This window comes from Hyla sarda, chromosome 6 (assembly GCF_029499605.1).
Source record: "Hyla sarda isolate aHylSar1 chromosome 6, aHylSar1.hap1, whole genome shotgun sequence".
NCBI lineage: Eukaryota > Metazoa > Chordata > Amphibia > Anura > Hylidae > Hyla > Hyla sarda.
In genome coordinates this window covers 262,102,063-262,117,428 of record NC_079194.1, presented here as the reverse complement: position 1 = coordinate 262,117,428, position 15,366 = coordinate 262,102,063, and the positions used below count along the sequence as shown (strand labels likewise).

Here is a 15,366-nt window from a genome sequence, read left to right as displayed (position 1 = left end):
CAGAGGGCTGGATACTGCATTAACGTAGCAGAGCGCAACTGCCTCTGCTACTTTGACATACAAGGACGTACTCGCCTCTGCTACCTTAAAGTAGCAGAGCCCAATGGCCTCTGTTACTTTAATGTAGCAGAGCGCAAGTGCCTCTGCTTCTTTTGCAAAACTACAACTTCCATCCTGCCCGGACGGCCTTTGGCTCTCTAGGCATGCTGGGAGTTGTAGCCCCTTCACTTTAGAACTAAGCTACACTCTCTAAACCAGTGATTCCCAACCGCGGTGCCGCGGCACACGTGTGTGCCGTTCGCCACTGGCCGTGGTGCCGCGGGATTTTGCTGTGATTTTTATTTTTTATTTTTTTTAAATATCCCGCCCCGGCCTGCGCGCTTATGACTGGCGGCGCAGGGGGGAAGGGAAGCCTGTGTGCGCACTGCGCACACAGCGTCCCCCTCCCCACTGCGTCCACTGCGTCCCCTGTGTCCCCCTCCCCACTGCATCCCCTGCGTCCCCCTCCGCACTGCGTCCCCTGCGTTCCCCTCCCCACTGCGTTCCCTGCGTCCCCCTCCCCACTGCGTCCCCTGCGTCCCCCTCCCCACTGCGTCCCCTGCGTCCCCCTCCCCCTTCTACCTTGCAGTGCAGTGGGACGAAAATGGGTCCCTGGGGCGGAACGATCTTCACCTGCGCCGGACTCCCGTGCCTGCCATGGACCTGCAAAGCTGCGCGGACCGGCTTGCTTAAGGTATTGTACCCATTCCACCCCTCTGTTACCCCTTCTGAACCCTGTCCAACCCCCCCCCCCCCGCCATCACCGGGGTCCACCGTATACCCCCCCCTGTCACCCATGTCCGCGCCCCCTGTTACCCATGTCCACCCCCCCTGTCACCCATGTCCGCGCCCCCTGTCACCCATGTCCACCCCCCCCGTCACCCATGTCCACCCCCCCTGTCACCCATGTTCACACACCCCCTGTCACCCATGTCCACCCCCCCTGTCACCCATGTTCACACCCCCCCTGTCACCTATGTCCACCCCCCCTGTCAGCCATGTCCACCCCCCTGTCACCCATGTCCACCCCCCCTGTCACCCATGTCCACCCCCCCCTGTCAGCCATGTCCATCCCCCCTGTCACCCATGTCCACCCCCCCTGTCACCCATGTCCACCCCCCCTGTCACCCATGTTCACACCCCCCTGTCACCCATGTCCACCCCCCCTGTCACCCATGTTCGCACACCCCCTGTCACCCATGTCCACACACCCCTGTCACCCAGTCCACCCCCCCCTCCTGTCACCCATGTTCACCCTCCTGTCATCCCTTTCACTCCCGTTCACCCCCTCCTGTCACCCATGTCCACACCCCCCCTGTCACCCATGTCCACACACCCCTGTCACCCAGTCCGCCCCCCCCTCCTGTCACCCATGTTCACCCTCCTGTCATCCCTTTCACTCCCGTTCACCCCCTCCTGTCACCCATGTTCACCCCCTCCTTTCACCCATGTCCACCCCCCCCTGTCACCCATGTCCACCCCCCCCTGTCACCCATGTCCACCCCCCCCTGTCACCCATGTCCACCCCCTCCTGTCACCCATGTTCACCCCCTCCTGTCATCCATGTTCACCCCCTCCTGTCACCCATGTTCACCCCCTCCTGTCACCCATGTTCACACCCCCCTGTCACCCATGTCCACACCCCGTCACCCAGTCCGCCCCCCCTCCTGTCACCCATGTCCACCCCCCCCTGTCACCCATGTCCAACCCCCCCCTGTCACCCATGTCCACCCCCCCTGTCACCCATGTCCACCCCCCCCTGTCACCCATGTCCACCCCCCCCTGTCACCCATGTCCACCCCCCCCTGTCACCCTTGTCCACCCCCCTGTCACCCATGTCCACCCCCCCTGTCACCCATGTCCACCCCCCTGTCACCCATGTCCACCTCCCCCCTGTCACCCATGTCCCCCCCCCTGTCACCCATGTCCACCCCCCCTGTCACCCATGTCCACCCCCCCTGTCACCCATGTTCACACACCCCCTGTCACCTATGTCCACACCCCCCTGTCACCCAGTCCGCTCCCCCTCCTGTCACCCATGTTCACCCTCCTGTCATCCCTTTCACTCCCGTTCACCCCCTCCTGTCACCCATGTTCACCCCCCTCCTGTCACCCATGTTCACCCCCTCCTGTCACCCATGTTCACCCCCTCCTGTCACCCATGTTCACCCCCTCCTGTCACCCATGTTCACCCCCCCTGTCACCCATGTCAACACCCCCCTGTCACCCAGTCCGCCCCCCCTCCTGTCACCCATGTTCACACACCCCCTGTCACCCATGTCCACCCCCCCCTGTCACCCATGTCCACCCCCCCTGTCACCCATGTCCACCCCCCTGTCACCCATGTCCACCCCCTGTCACCCATGTCCACCCCCCCTGTCACCCATGTCCACCCCCCCTGTCACCCATGTCCACACCCCCCTGTCACCCATGTCCACACCCCCCCGTCACCCAGTCCGCCCCCCCCCTCCTGTCACCCATGTTCACCCTCCTGTCACCCATGTTCACCCCCTCCTGTCATCCATGTTCACCCTCCTGTCACCCATGTTCACCCTCCTGTCACCCATGTTCACCCCCTCCTGTCATCCCTTTCACTCCCATCCACCCTCCTGTCACCCATGTTCACCCTCATCCACCCTCCTGTCACCCATGTTCACCCTCCTGTCATCCCTTTCACTCCCATCCACCCTCCTGTCACCCATGTTCACCCTCCTGTCATCCCTTTCACTCCCATCCACCCTCCTGTCACCCATGTGCACCCTCATTCACCCTCCTGTCACCCATGTTCACCCTCCTGTCACCCATGTTCACCACCCTCCTGTCACCCCTGTTCACACTCATGTTCACCCTCCTGTCATCCCTTTCACTCCCGTCCACCCCCTCCTGTCACCCATGTTCACCCTCATCCACCCTCCTATCACCCCTGTCCACCACCCTCCTGTCACCCCTGTCCACCCTCCTGTCATCCCTTTCACTCCCGTCCCCCCCCCTGTCCACCCTCCTGTCACCCATGTTCACCCTCATCCACCCTCCTGTCACCCCTGTCCACAACCCTCCTGTCACCCCTGTCCACCCTCCTGTCATCCCTTTCACTCCTGTTCACACCCCCATCACCCATGTCCACCCCCGTCCACCCTCCTGTCATCCCTGTCACCCCCGTCCACCCTTCTGTAATCCCTCTGTCATCCATGTTCACCCTCCTGTCGACCCATGTCCACTCCTCTGCACCCCTGTCCACTCCTCTACACCTCTCTGTCCACTCTTCTACACCCCTGTCACCCATGTACGCTCCTCTATACCCCTCTGTCCACTCCTCTAAACCCCTCTGTACACTCCTCTACACCCCTTTGTCACCCATGTACGCTCCTCTACACCTCTCTGTCTGCTCCTCTACACCCCTGTCACCCATGTATGCTCCTCTACACCCCTCTGTCCGCTCCTCTACACCTCTCTGTCCGCTCCTCTACACCTCTCTGTCCACTCCTCTACACCCCTGTCACCCATGTACGCTCCTCTACACCCCTCTGTCTGCTCCTCTACACCCCTGTCACCCATGTACGCTTCTCTACACCCCTCTGTCCGCTCCTCTACACCTCTCTGTCCGTTCCTCTACACCTCTCTGTCCACTCCTCTACACCCCTGTCACCCATGTACGCTCCTCTACACCCCTCTGTCTGCTCCTCTACACCCCTGTCACCCATGTACGCTTCTCTACACCCCTCTGTCCGCTCCTCTACACCTCTCTGTCCGTTCCTCTACACCTCTCTGTCCACTCCTCTACACCCCTGTCACCCATGTACGCTCCTCTACACCCCTCTGTTCGCTCCTCTAAACCTCTCTGTCCACTCCTCTACACCCGTCACCCATGTACGCTCCTCTACACCCCTGTCACCCATGTACACTCCTCTACACCCGTCACCCATGTACACTCCTCTACACCCCTCTGTCCACTCCTCTACACCCCTGTCACCCATGTCTGCTTCTCTACACCCCTGTCACCCATGTACACTCCTCTACACCCCTCTGTCACCCATGTACACCCGTCACCCATGTACACTCCTCTACACCCCTCTGTCACCCATGTACACCCCTGTCACCCATGTACACTCCTCTACACCCCTCTGTCACCCATGTACACCCCTGTCACCCATGTACACTCCTCTACTCCCCTCTGTCACCCATGTACACCCCTGTCACCCATGTTCACCCCCTCCTGTCACCCATGTTCACCCCCTCCTGTCACCCATGTTCACCCCCCCTGTCACCCATGTCAACACCCCCCTGTCACCCAGTCCGCCCCCCCTCCTGTCACCCATGTTCACACACCCCCTGTCACCCATGTCCACCCCCCCCTGTCACCCATGTCCACCCCCCCTGTCACCCATGTCCACCCCCCTGTCACCCATGTCCACCCCCTGTCACCCATGTCCACCCCCCCTGTCACCCATGTCCACCCCCCCTGTCACCCATGTCCACACCCCCCCCTGTCACCCATGTCCACACCCCCCCCCGTCACCCAGTCCGCCCCCCCCTCCTGTCACCCATGTTCACCCTCCTGTCACCCATGTTCACCCCCTCCTGTCATCCATGTTCACCCTCCTGTCACCCATGTTCACCCTCCTGTCACCCATGTTCACCCCCTCCTGTCATCCCTTTCACTCCCATCCACCCTCCTGTCACCCATGTTCACCCTCATCCACCCTCCTGTCACCCATGTTCACCCTCCTGTCATCCCTTTCACTCCCATCCACCCTCCTGTCACCCATGTTCACCCTCCTGTCATCCCTTTCACTCCCATCCACCCTCCTGTCACCCATGTGCACCCTCATTCACCCTCCTGTCACCCATGTTCACCCTCCTGTCACCCATGTTCACCACCCTCCTGTCACCCCTGTTCACACTCATGTTCACCCTCCTGTCATCCCTTTCACTCCCGTCCACCCCCTCCTGTCACCCATGTTCACCCTCATCCACCCTCCTATCACCCCTGTCCACCACCCTCCTGTCACCCCTGTCCACCCTCCTGTCATCCCTTTCACTCCCGTCCCCCCCCCTGTCCACCCTCCTGTCACCCATGTTCACCCTCATCCACCCTCCTGTCACCCCTGTCCACAACCCTCCTGTCACCCCTGTCCACCCTCCTGTCATCCCTTTCACTCCTGTTCACCCCCCATCACCCATGTCCACCCCCGTCCACCCTCCTGTCATCCCTGTCACCCCCGTCCACCCTTCTGTAATCCCTCTGTCATCCATGTTCACCCTCCTGTCGACCCATGTCCACTCCTCTGCACCCCTGTCCACTCCTCTACACCTCTCTGTCCACTCTTCTACACCCCTGTCACCCATGTACGCTCCTCTATACCCCTCTGTCCACTCCTCTAAACCCCTCTGTACACTCCTCTACACCCCTTTGTCACCCATGTACGCTCCTCTACACCTCTCTGTCTGCTCCTCTACACCCCTGTCACCCATGTATGCTCCTCTACACCCCTCTGTCCGCTCCTCTACACCTCTCTGTCCGCTCCTCTACACCTCTCTGTCCACTCCTCTACACCCCTGTCACCCATGTACGCTCCTCTACACCCCTCTGTCTGCTCCTCTACACCCCTGTCACCCATGTACGCTTCTCTACACCCCTCTGTCCGCTCCTCTACACCTCTCTGTCCGTTCCTCTACACCTCTCTGTCCACTCCTCTACACCCCTGTCACCCATGTACGCTCCTCTACACCCCTCTGTCTGCTCCTCTACACCCCTGTCACCCATGTACGCTTCTCTACACCCCTCTGTCCGCTCCTCTACACCTCTCTGTCCGTTCCTCTACACCTCTCTGTCCACTCCTCTACACCCCTGTCACCCATGTACGCTCCTCTACACCCCTCTGTTCGCTCCTCTAAACCTCTCTGTCCACTCCTCTACACCCGTCACCCATGTACGCTCCTCTACACCCCTGTCACCCATGTACACTCCTCTACACCCGTCACCCATGTACACTCCTCTACACCCCTCTGTCCACTCCTCTACACCCCTGTCACCCATGTCTGCTTCTCTACACCCCTGTCACCCATGTACACTCCTCTACACCCCTCTGTCACCCATGTACACCCGTCACCCATGTACACTCCTCTACACCCCTCTGTCACCCATGTACACCCCTGTCACCCATGTACACTCCTCTACACCCCTCTGTCACCCATGTACACCCCTGTCACCCATGTACACTCCTCTACTCCCCTCTGTCACCCATGTACACCCCTGTCACCCATGTACACTCCTCTACACCCATGTACACCCCTGTCACCCATGTACACTCCTCTACACCCCTGTCACCCATGTCTGCTTCTCTACACTCCTCTACACCCCTGTCACCCATGTACGCTCCTCTACACCCCTCTGTCTGCTCCTCTACACCCCTGTCACCCATGTACGCTCCTCTACACCCCTCTGTCCACTTCTCTACACCCGTCACCCATGTCTGCTTCTCTACACCCCTCTGTACACTCCTCTACACCCCTGTCACCCATGTACGCTCCTCTACACCCCTGTCATCCATGTCCGCTCCTCTACACCCCTCTGTCCGCTCCTCTACACCCCTTTAACCCATGTACGCTCCTCTACACCTCTCTGTCCACTCCTCTACACCTCTCTGTCCACTCCTCTACACCCCTGTCACCCATGTACGCTCCTCTACATCCCTCTCTCCACTCCTCTACACCCCTCTGTACACTCCTCTACACCCCTGTCACCCATGTACGCTCCTCTACATCCCTCTCTCCACTCCTCTACACCCCTCTGTACACTCCTCTACACCCCTGTCACCCATGTACGCTCCTCTACACCCCTGTCACCCATGTACGCTCCTCTACACCCCTCTCTCCACTCCTCTACACCCCTGTTACCCATGTACGCTCCTCTGCACCCCTCTGTCTGCTCCTCTGCACCCCTCTGTCTGCTCCTCTACACCTCTCTGTCCACTCCTCTACACCCCTGTCACCCATGTACGCTCCTCTACATCCCTCTCTCCACTCCTCTACACCCCTCTGTACACTCCTCTACACCCCTGTCACCCATGTACGCTCCTCTACACCCCTGTCACCCATGTACGCTCCTCTACACCCCTCTCTCCACTCCTCTACACCCCTGTCACCCATGTACGCTCCTCTGCACCCCTCTGTCTGCTCCTCTACACCTCTCTGTCCACTCCTCTACACCCCTGTCACCCATGTACGCTCCTCTACACCCCTCTCTCCACTCCTGTAAACCCCTGTCACCCATGTACGCTCCTCTGCACCCCTCTGTCTGCTCCTCTACACCTCTCTGTCCACTCCTCTACACCCCTGTCACCCATGTACGCTCCTCTACACCCCTCTCTCCACTCCTGTACACTCCTCTACACCCCTGTCACCCATGTACACTCCTCTATACCCCTCTGTACACTCCTCTACACCCCTGTCACCCATGTACGCTCCTCTGCACCCCTCTGTCCACTCCTCTACACCTCTCTGTCCACTCCTCTACACCCCTCTGTCCACTCCTCTACACCCCTGTCACCCATGTACACTCCTCTACACCCCTGTCCACTCCTCTACACCCCTGTCACCCATGTACTCTCCTCTACACCCCTCTGTCCACTCCTCTACACCCCTCTGTCCACTCCTCTACACCCCTGTCACCCATGTCTGCTTCTCTACACCCCTGTCACCCATGTACACTCCTCTACACCCCTCTGTACACTCCTCTACACCCCCCTGTCCACTCCTCTACACCTCTGTCACCCATGTACTCTCCTCTACACCCCTCTGTCCACTCCTCTACACCCCTGTCACCCATGTCTGCTTCTCTACACCCCTGTCACCCATGTACGCTCCTCTGCACCCCTCTGTCTGCTCCTCTACACCTCTCTGTCCACTCCTCTACACCCCTGTCACCCATGTACGCTCCTCTACACCCCTCTCTCCACTCCTCTCCACCCCTCTGTACACTCCTCTACACCCGTCACCCATGTACGCTCCTCTACACCCCTGTCACCCATGTACACTCCTCTACACCCGTCACCCATGTACACTCCTCTACACCCCTCTGTCCACTCCTCTACACCCCTTTAACCCATGTACACTCCTCTACACCCATGTACACCCCTGTCACCCATGTACACTCCTCTACACCCCTGTCACCCATGTCTGCTTCTCTACACTCCTCTACACCCCTGTCACCCATGTACGCTCCTCTACACCCCTCTGTCTGCTCCTCTACACCCCTGTCACCCATGTACGCTCCTCTACACCCCTCTGTCCACTTCTCTACACCCGTCACCCATGTCTGCTTCTCTACACCCCTCTGTACACTCCTCTACACCCCTGTCACCCATGTACGCTCCTCTACACCCCTGTCATCCATGTACGCTCCTCTACACCCCTCTGTCCGCTCCTCTACACCCCTTTAACCCATGTACGCTCCTCTACACCTTTCTGTCCACTCCTCTACACCTTTCTGTCCACTCCTCTACACCTCTCTGTCCACTCCTCTACACCCCTGTCACCCATGTACGCTCCTCTACATCCCTCTCTCCACTCCTCTACACCCCTCTGTACACTCCTCTACACCCCTGTCACCCATGTACGCTCCTCTACATCCCTCTCTCCACTCCTCTACACCCCTCTGTACACTCCTCTACACCCCTGTCACCCATGTACGCTCCTCTACACCCCTGTCACCCATGTACGCTCCTCTACACCCCTCTCTCCACTCCTCTACACCCCTGTTACCCATGTACGCTCCTCTGCACCCCTCTGTCTGCTCCTCTGCACCCCTCTGTCTGCTCCTCTACACCTCTCTGTCCACTCCTCTACACCCCTGTCACCCATGTACGCTCCTCTACATCCCTCTCTCCACTCCTCTACACCCCTCTGTACACTCCTCTACACCCCTGTCACCCATGTACGCTCCTCTACACCCCTGTCACCCATGTACGCTCCTCTACACCCCTCTCTCCACTCCTCTACACCCCTGTCACCCATGTACGCTCCTCTACACCTCTCTGTCCACTCCTCTACACCCCTGTCACCCATGTACGCTCCTCTACACCCCTCTCTCCACTCCTGTAAACCCCTGTCACCCATGTACGCTCCTCTGCACCCCTCTGTCTGCTCCTCTACACCTCTCTGTCCACTCCTCTACACCCCTGTCACCCATGTACGCTCCTCTACACCCCTCTCTCCACTCCTGTACACTCCTCTACACCCCTGTCACCCATGTACACTCCTCTATACCCCTCTGTACACTCCTCTACACCCCTGTCACCCATGTACGCTCCTCTGCACCCCTCTGTCCACTCCTCTACACCCCTCTGTCCACTCCTCTACACCCCTGTCACCCATGTACACTCCTCTACACCCCTCTGTCCACTCCTCTACACCCCTGTCACCCATGTATGCTCCTCTACACCCCTCTGTCCACTCCTCTACACCCCTTTCACCCATATACGCTCCTCTACACCCCTCTGTCCACTCCTCTACACCTCTGTCACCCATGGATGCTCCTGTACACCCCTCTGTACGCTCCTCTAAACCCCTTTGTCACCCATGTCCACCCCTCTACATCCCTCTGTCACCCATGTACACTCTTCTACACCCCTCTGTCACCCATTAAAAAAAAAGCCTAATAGATTTGTTTTGCAGGTTTAACGGTGAAAAATTGTGTGTGGAAGAAATCGTGATGATGGCCCGGACAAGATGGAGAAGAGAAGACAACATTGCAAATTAGAGAAGACTTCATTGGTGAGTTGCTGTATAAAGCAGCACTTTAAACTACATACCCACTGATAAATAGATATAGTGCATTGCATTTTTTACCATTTCCCCCTTTTTTTTTTGCTCGTCAACTTCTGTAGCGGTGCCCCGCGGAATTTTTTTTTTTTCGAGGTGTGCCCCGACACGAAAAAGGTTGGGAAACACTGCTCTAAACTATGCTTTATCTGCCTGTAAAACTTAGTTAGCTGACTACACCTGCGTACAACTACGCCAACTATGCTAAAACTGCACTAACACTACGCTGCACCTACTACTCTAAGACTGCGCTAATAGTACGCTACGCTAAATACGCTAAAAAACTGTGTTAACACTAAGCTACACTAAATACGCTAAAACTGCGCCAACACTAAGCTATGCTAAAACTGCACTAACACTACGCTAAATATGCTAAACCTGCGCTAACACTAAGCTACGCTAAATACGCTAAAACTGCGCTACACCCCTTCGTCCACTCCTCTACACCCCTGTCACCCATGTACGCTCCTCTACACCCCTCTGTCCACTCCTCTACACCCCTGTCACCCATGTATGCTCCTCTACACCCCTTTGTCCACTCCTCTACTCCCCTTTGTCGCCCATGTATGCTCCTCTACACCCCTCTGTCCACTCCTCTACACCCCTGTCACCCATGTACGCTCCTCTACACCCCTCTGTCCACTCCTCTACACCCCTGTCACCCATGTATGCTCCTCTACACCCCTCTGTCCACTCCTCTACACCCCTTTCACCCATGTACGCTCCTCTACACCCCTCTGTCCACTCCTCTACACCCCTCTGTCCACTCCTCTACACCTCTGTCACCCATGTACGCTCCTGTACACCCCTCTGTACGCTCCTCTAAACCCCTTTGTCACCCATGTCCACCCCTCTAAATCCCTCTGTCACCCATGTACACTCTTCTACACCCCTCTGTCACCCATTTAAAAAAAAAGCCTAAGGTTTAACGGTGAAAAATTGTGTGTGGAAGAAATCGTGATGATGGCCCGGACAAGATGGAGAAGAGAAGACAACATTGCAAATTAGAGAAGACGTCATTGGTGAGTTGCTGTATAAAGCAGCACTTTAAACTACATACCCACTGATAAATAGATATAGTGCATTGCATTTTTTACCATTTCCCCCTTTTTTTTTTGCTCGTCAACTTCTGTAGCGGTGCCCCGCGGAATTTTTTTTTTTTCGAGGTGTGCCCCGACACGAAAAAGGTTGGGAAACACTGCTCTAAACTATGCTTTATCTGCCTGTAAAACTAAGTTAGCTGACTACACCTGCGTACAACTACGCCAACTATGCTAAAACTGCACTAACACTACGCTGCACCTACTACTCTAAGACTGCGCTAATAGTACGCTACGCTAAATACGCTACAAAACTGTGCTAACACTAAGCTACACTAAATACGCTAAAACTGCGCTAACACTAAGCTATGCTAAAACTGCACTAACACTACGCTAAATATGCTAAACCTGCGCTAACACTAAGCTACGCTAAATACGCTAAAACTGCGCTACACCCCTTCGTCCACTCCTCTACACCCCTGTCACCCATGTACGCTCCTCTACACCCCTCTGTCCACTCCTCTACACCCCTGTCACCCATGTATGCTCCTCTACACCCCTTTGTCCACTCCTCTACTCCCCTTTGTCACCCATGTATGCTCCTCTACACCCCTCTGTCCACTCCTCTACACCCCTGTCACCCATGTACGCTCCTCTACACCCCTCTGTCCACTCCTCTACACCCCTGTCACCCATGTATGCTCCTCTACACCCCTCTGTCCACTCCTCTACACCCCTTTCACCCATGTACGCTCCTCTACACCCCTCTACACCCCTCTGTCCACTCCTCTACACCTCTGTCACCCATGTACGCTCCTGTACACCCCTCTGTACGCTCCTCTAAACCCCTTTGTCACCCATGTCCACCCCTCTAAATCCCTCTGTCACCCATGTACACTCTTCTACACCCCTCTGTCACCCATTTAAAAAAAAGCCTAATAGATTTGTTTTGCAGGTTTAACGGTGAAGAATTGTGTGTGGAAGAAATCGTGAGGATGGCCCGGACAAGATGGAGAAGAGAAGACAACATTGCAAATTAGAGAAGACGTCATTGGTGAGTTGCTGTATAAAGCAGCACTTTAAACTACATACCCACTGATAAATAGATATAGTGCATTGCATTTTTTACCATTTCCCCCTTTTTTTTTTTGATCGTCAACTTCTGTAGCGGTGCACCGCGAATTTTTTTTTTTTCGAGGTGTGCCCCGACACGAAAAAGGTTGGGAAACACTGCTCTAAACTATGCTTTATCTGCCTGTAAAACTAAGTTAGCTGACTACACCTGCGTACAACTACGCCAACTATGCTAAAACTGCACTAACAATATGCTGCACCTACTACTCTAAGACTGCGCTAATAGTACGCTACGCTAAATACGCTAAAAAACTGTGCTAACACTAAGCTACACTAAATACGCTAAAACTGCGCTAACACTAAGCTATGCTAAAACTGCACTAACACTACGCTAAATATGCTAAACCTGCGCTAACACTAAGCTACGCTAAATACGCTAAAACTGCGCTAATAGTAAGCTACGCTAAATACGCTAAAACTGCACTAATACTAAACTACGCTAAAACTGCACTAACACTAGGCTACGCTAAATACGCTAAACCTGCGCTAACACTAAACTACTCTAAATACACTAAACCTGCGCTAACACTAAGCTACGCTATATATGCTAAAACTGCGCTAACAGTAAGCTACGCTAAATAAGCTAAAACTGCGCTAACACTACACTACACTAAATACGCTAAAACTGCGCTAACACTAAGCTACACTAAATATGCTAAAACTGCGCTAACAGTAAGCTACGCTAAATATGCTACAACTGCGCTAACATTACGCTACACTAAATACGCTAAAACTGCGCTAACACTAAGCTACACTAAATATGCTAAACCTGCGCTAACACTAAGCTACGCTAAATACGCTAAAACTGCGCTAACAGTAAGCTACGCTAAATACGCTAAAACTGCGCTTACACTAAACTCTGCTAAATACGCTAAACCTGCACTAACACTACGCTGCGCTAAATACGCTAAACCTGCGCTAACACTACACTACGCTAAATACGATAAAACTGCGCTAACAGTAAGCTACGCTAAATATGCTACAACTGCGCTAACATTACGCTACACTAAATACGCTAAAACTGCGCTAACACTAAGTTACACTAAATAAGCTAAAACTGCGCTGACAGAACACTACAGTAAATACGCTAAAACTGCGCTAACACTAAACTACACTAAATATGCTAAACCTGCGCTAACACTAAGCTACGCTAAATACGCTAAAACTGCGCTAACAGTAAGCTACGCTAAATACACTAAAACTGCGCTTACACTAAACTCTGCTAAATACGCTAAACCTGCACTAACACTACGCTACGCTAAATACGCTAAACCTGCGCTAACACTACACTACGCTAAATACGATAAAACTGCGCTAACACTAAGCTACACTAAATACGCTAAAACTGCGCTAACACAACACTACACTAAATACGCTAAAACTGCGCTTACACTACACTACACTAAATACGCTAAAATTGCGCTAACACTAAGCTACACTAAATACGTTAAAATTGCGCTAATGCTACACTTACTACGCTAAAATTGCGCTAACACTACGCTAACTACTCTATACCTGTGTAAAACTACAACTCCCAGCACGCCTGGAAAGCCTTTAGCTGTCTGAGCATGCTGAGAGTTGTGGTCCCTTCAATATAATATAAGCTAAACTACAACTCCCAGCATGCCTTGGCATGCTGGGAGTTGTAGTCTCTTTACTTTAAAACCTATAACCTACCTCCTTTCACTATAAAACCTAAACTATGCTAACTACGTTACAATCTAAGCTAGCTATGCTACACTAATGTTACACTACGCTAACCCTATGCTTGCTTCCCTCTCCCCGTCTTCTACACTACGCTACCTACTCTAGCTAACTTACGCTAGCCTTGCTACGCTAACTGCGTAGCGGAGGAAAGCTGCGCAGGTATTTTCCAATCTGTGAAAAACGCCATACGCATGCGTGAGTCTATGCTACAACTACTGCGCAATTAGCATAGCGTACGCTAATAGCGTGAACTCGCGCATGCGCACGGCGTTTTCCACAGATTGGAGAAAACTTTACATCACCGCAAGTGATGTAAAGTTTACCTTGATCCGTAGAAAAATTTGAGCGCATGCGCAGCACTACGCTGACAGCGTAGAGCTAACGTAGGCAGCGTTAGTAGCGTAGCCCAGCGCATGCACAGTTATCCATACCGCGCAGGGCTTTCGTTAGTAGTGATAGCGTAGCTGTAGAAAACTGAGAGCGCATGCGCAGGGCTCTAGCTTAGCAGCTGGAAACCAGCGTAGGCTTAGCTTAGTTTAAAATTTGTTACTGTAGCGTTGCTAGCTTAAATTGTAATGTAACGTAGCTTAGGTTTTATAGTGAAAGGAGGTAGGTTTTAGGTTTTAAAGTAAAGAGACTACAACTCCCAGCATGACCAGGCATGCTGGAAATTGTAGTTTTATGAATTTTACAGTGAAGGGACCACAACTCCCAGCATGCCCAGACAGCTAATGGCTGTCCAGGCAGGATGGGAGTTGTAGTTTTACACAGGTATAGATTAGTTAGCATAGTTACATAGTTACATAGTTAGTATGGTTGAAAAAAGACATACGTCCATCAAGTTCAACCAGGGAATTGAAGGGAAGGGTGTAAGGGGATAAGGGGAAGGGATGTTGTTTTATATTTCTTCATAAGCATTAATGTTATTTTGTTCCAGGAATGTATCTAACCCTGTTTTAAAGCTATTAATTGTTCCTGCTGTGACCAGTTCCTGAGGTAGACTGTTCCATAAGTTCACAGTTCTCATGGTAAAGAAGGCGTGTCGCCCCTTTAGACTAAACCTTTTCTTCTCCAGACGGAGGGAGTGCCCCCTCGTCCTTTGGGGGGTTTAACCTGGAACAGTTTTTCACCATATTTTTTGTATGGGCCATTTATATACTTATATACGTTTATCATATCCCCCCTTAAACGTCTCTTCTCAAGACTAAACAATTGTAACTCCTTTAATCGCTCCTCATAGCTAAGATGTTCCATGCCCCATATTATAGTCGCGCGTCTCTGCACCCTTTCCAGCTCCGCAGTGTCCCTTTTATGGACAGGCGACATAGCGTAGTGTTAGCACAATTTTAGCGTAGTGTAGTGTTAGCGCAGTTTTAGCTTAGTTAACGTAGTGTAGTTTTAGCGCCATTTTAGCATAGCGCAGTTTTAGTGGATTTAACGTAGTGTAGTGTTAGTGCAGTTTTAGCGTAGCGCAGTTTTAGCGTAGTTAATGTAGCGTAGTGTTAGCACAGTTTTAGTGTAGTGTTAGCACACTTATAGCTCTGTTAATGTAGTGTAGTTTTAGCGCAGTTGTAGTGTAGTGTTAGCGCAGTTTTAGGGTAGTTAGTGTAGCGTAGTTAGCGTA

The 15,366-nt window shown here is 53.6% G+C and overlaps 1 long non-coding RNA gene across 1 annotated transcript; it reads left to right on the top strand.

The window, feature by feature from the left end:
* The first annotated feature begins 221 nt into the window (after positions 1-221).
* On the top strand, positions 222-11,957 carry LOC130277002 (uncharacterized). Its single transcript, XR_008845330.1, has 4 exons — positions 222-733; positions 9,715-9,813; positions 10,785-10,883; positions 11,857-11,957. It is a non-coding gene; the product is annotated as an uncharacterized LOC130277002 (long non-coding RNA).
* The last annotated feature ends 3,409 nt before the right edge of the window (positions 11,958-15,366 follow it).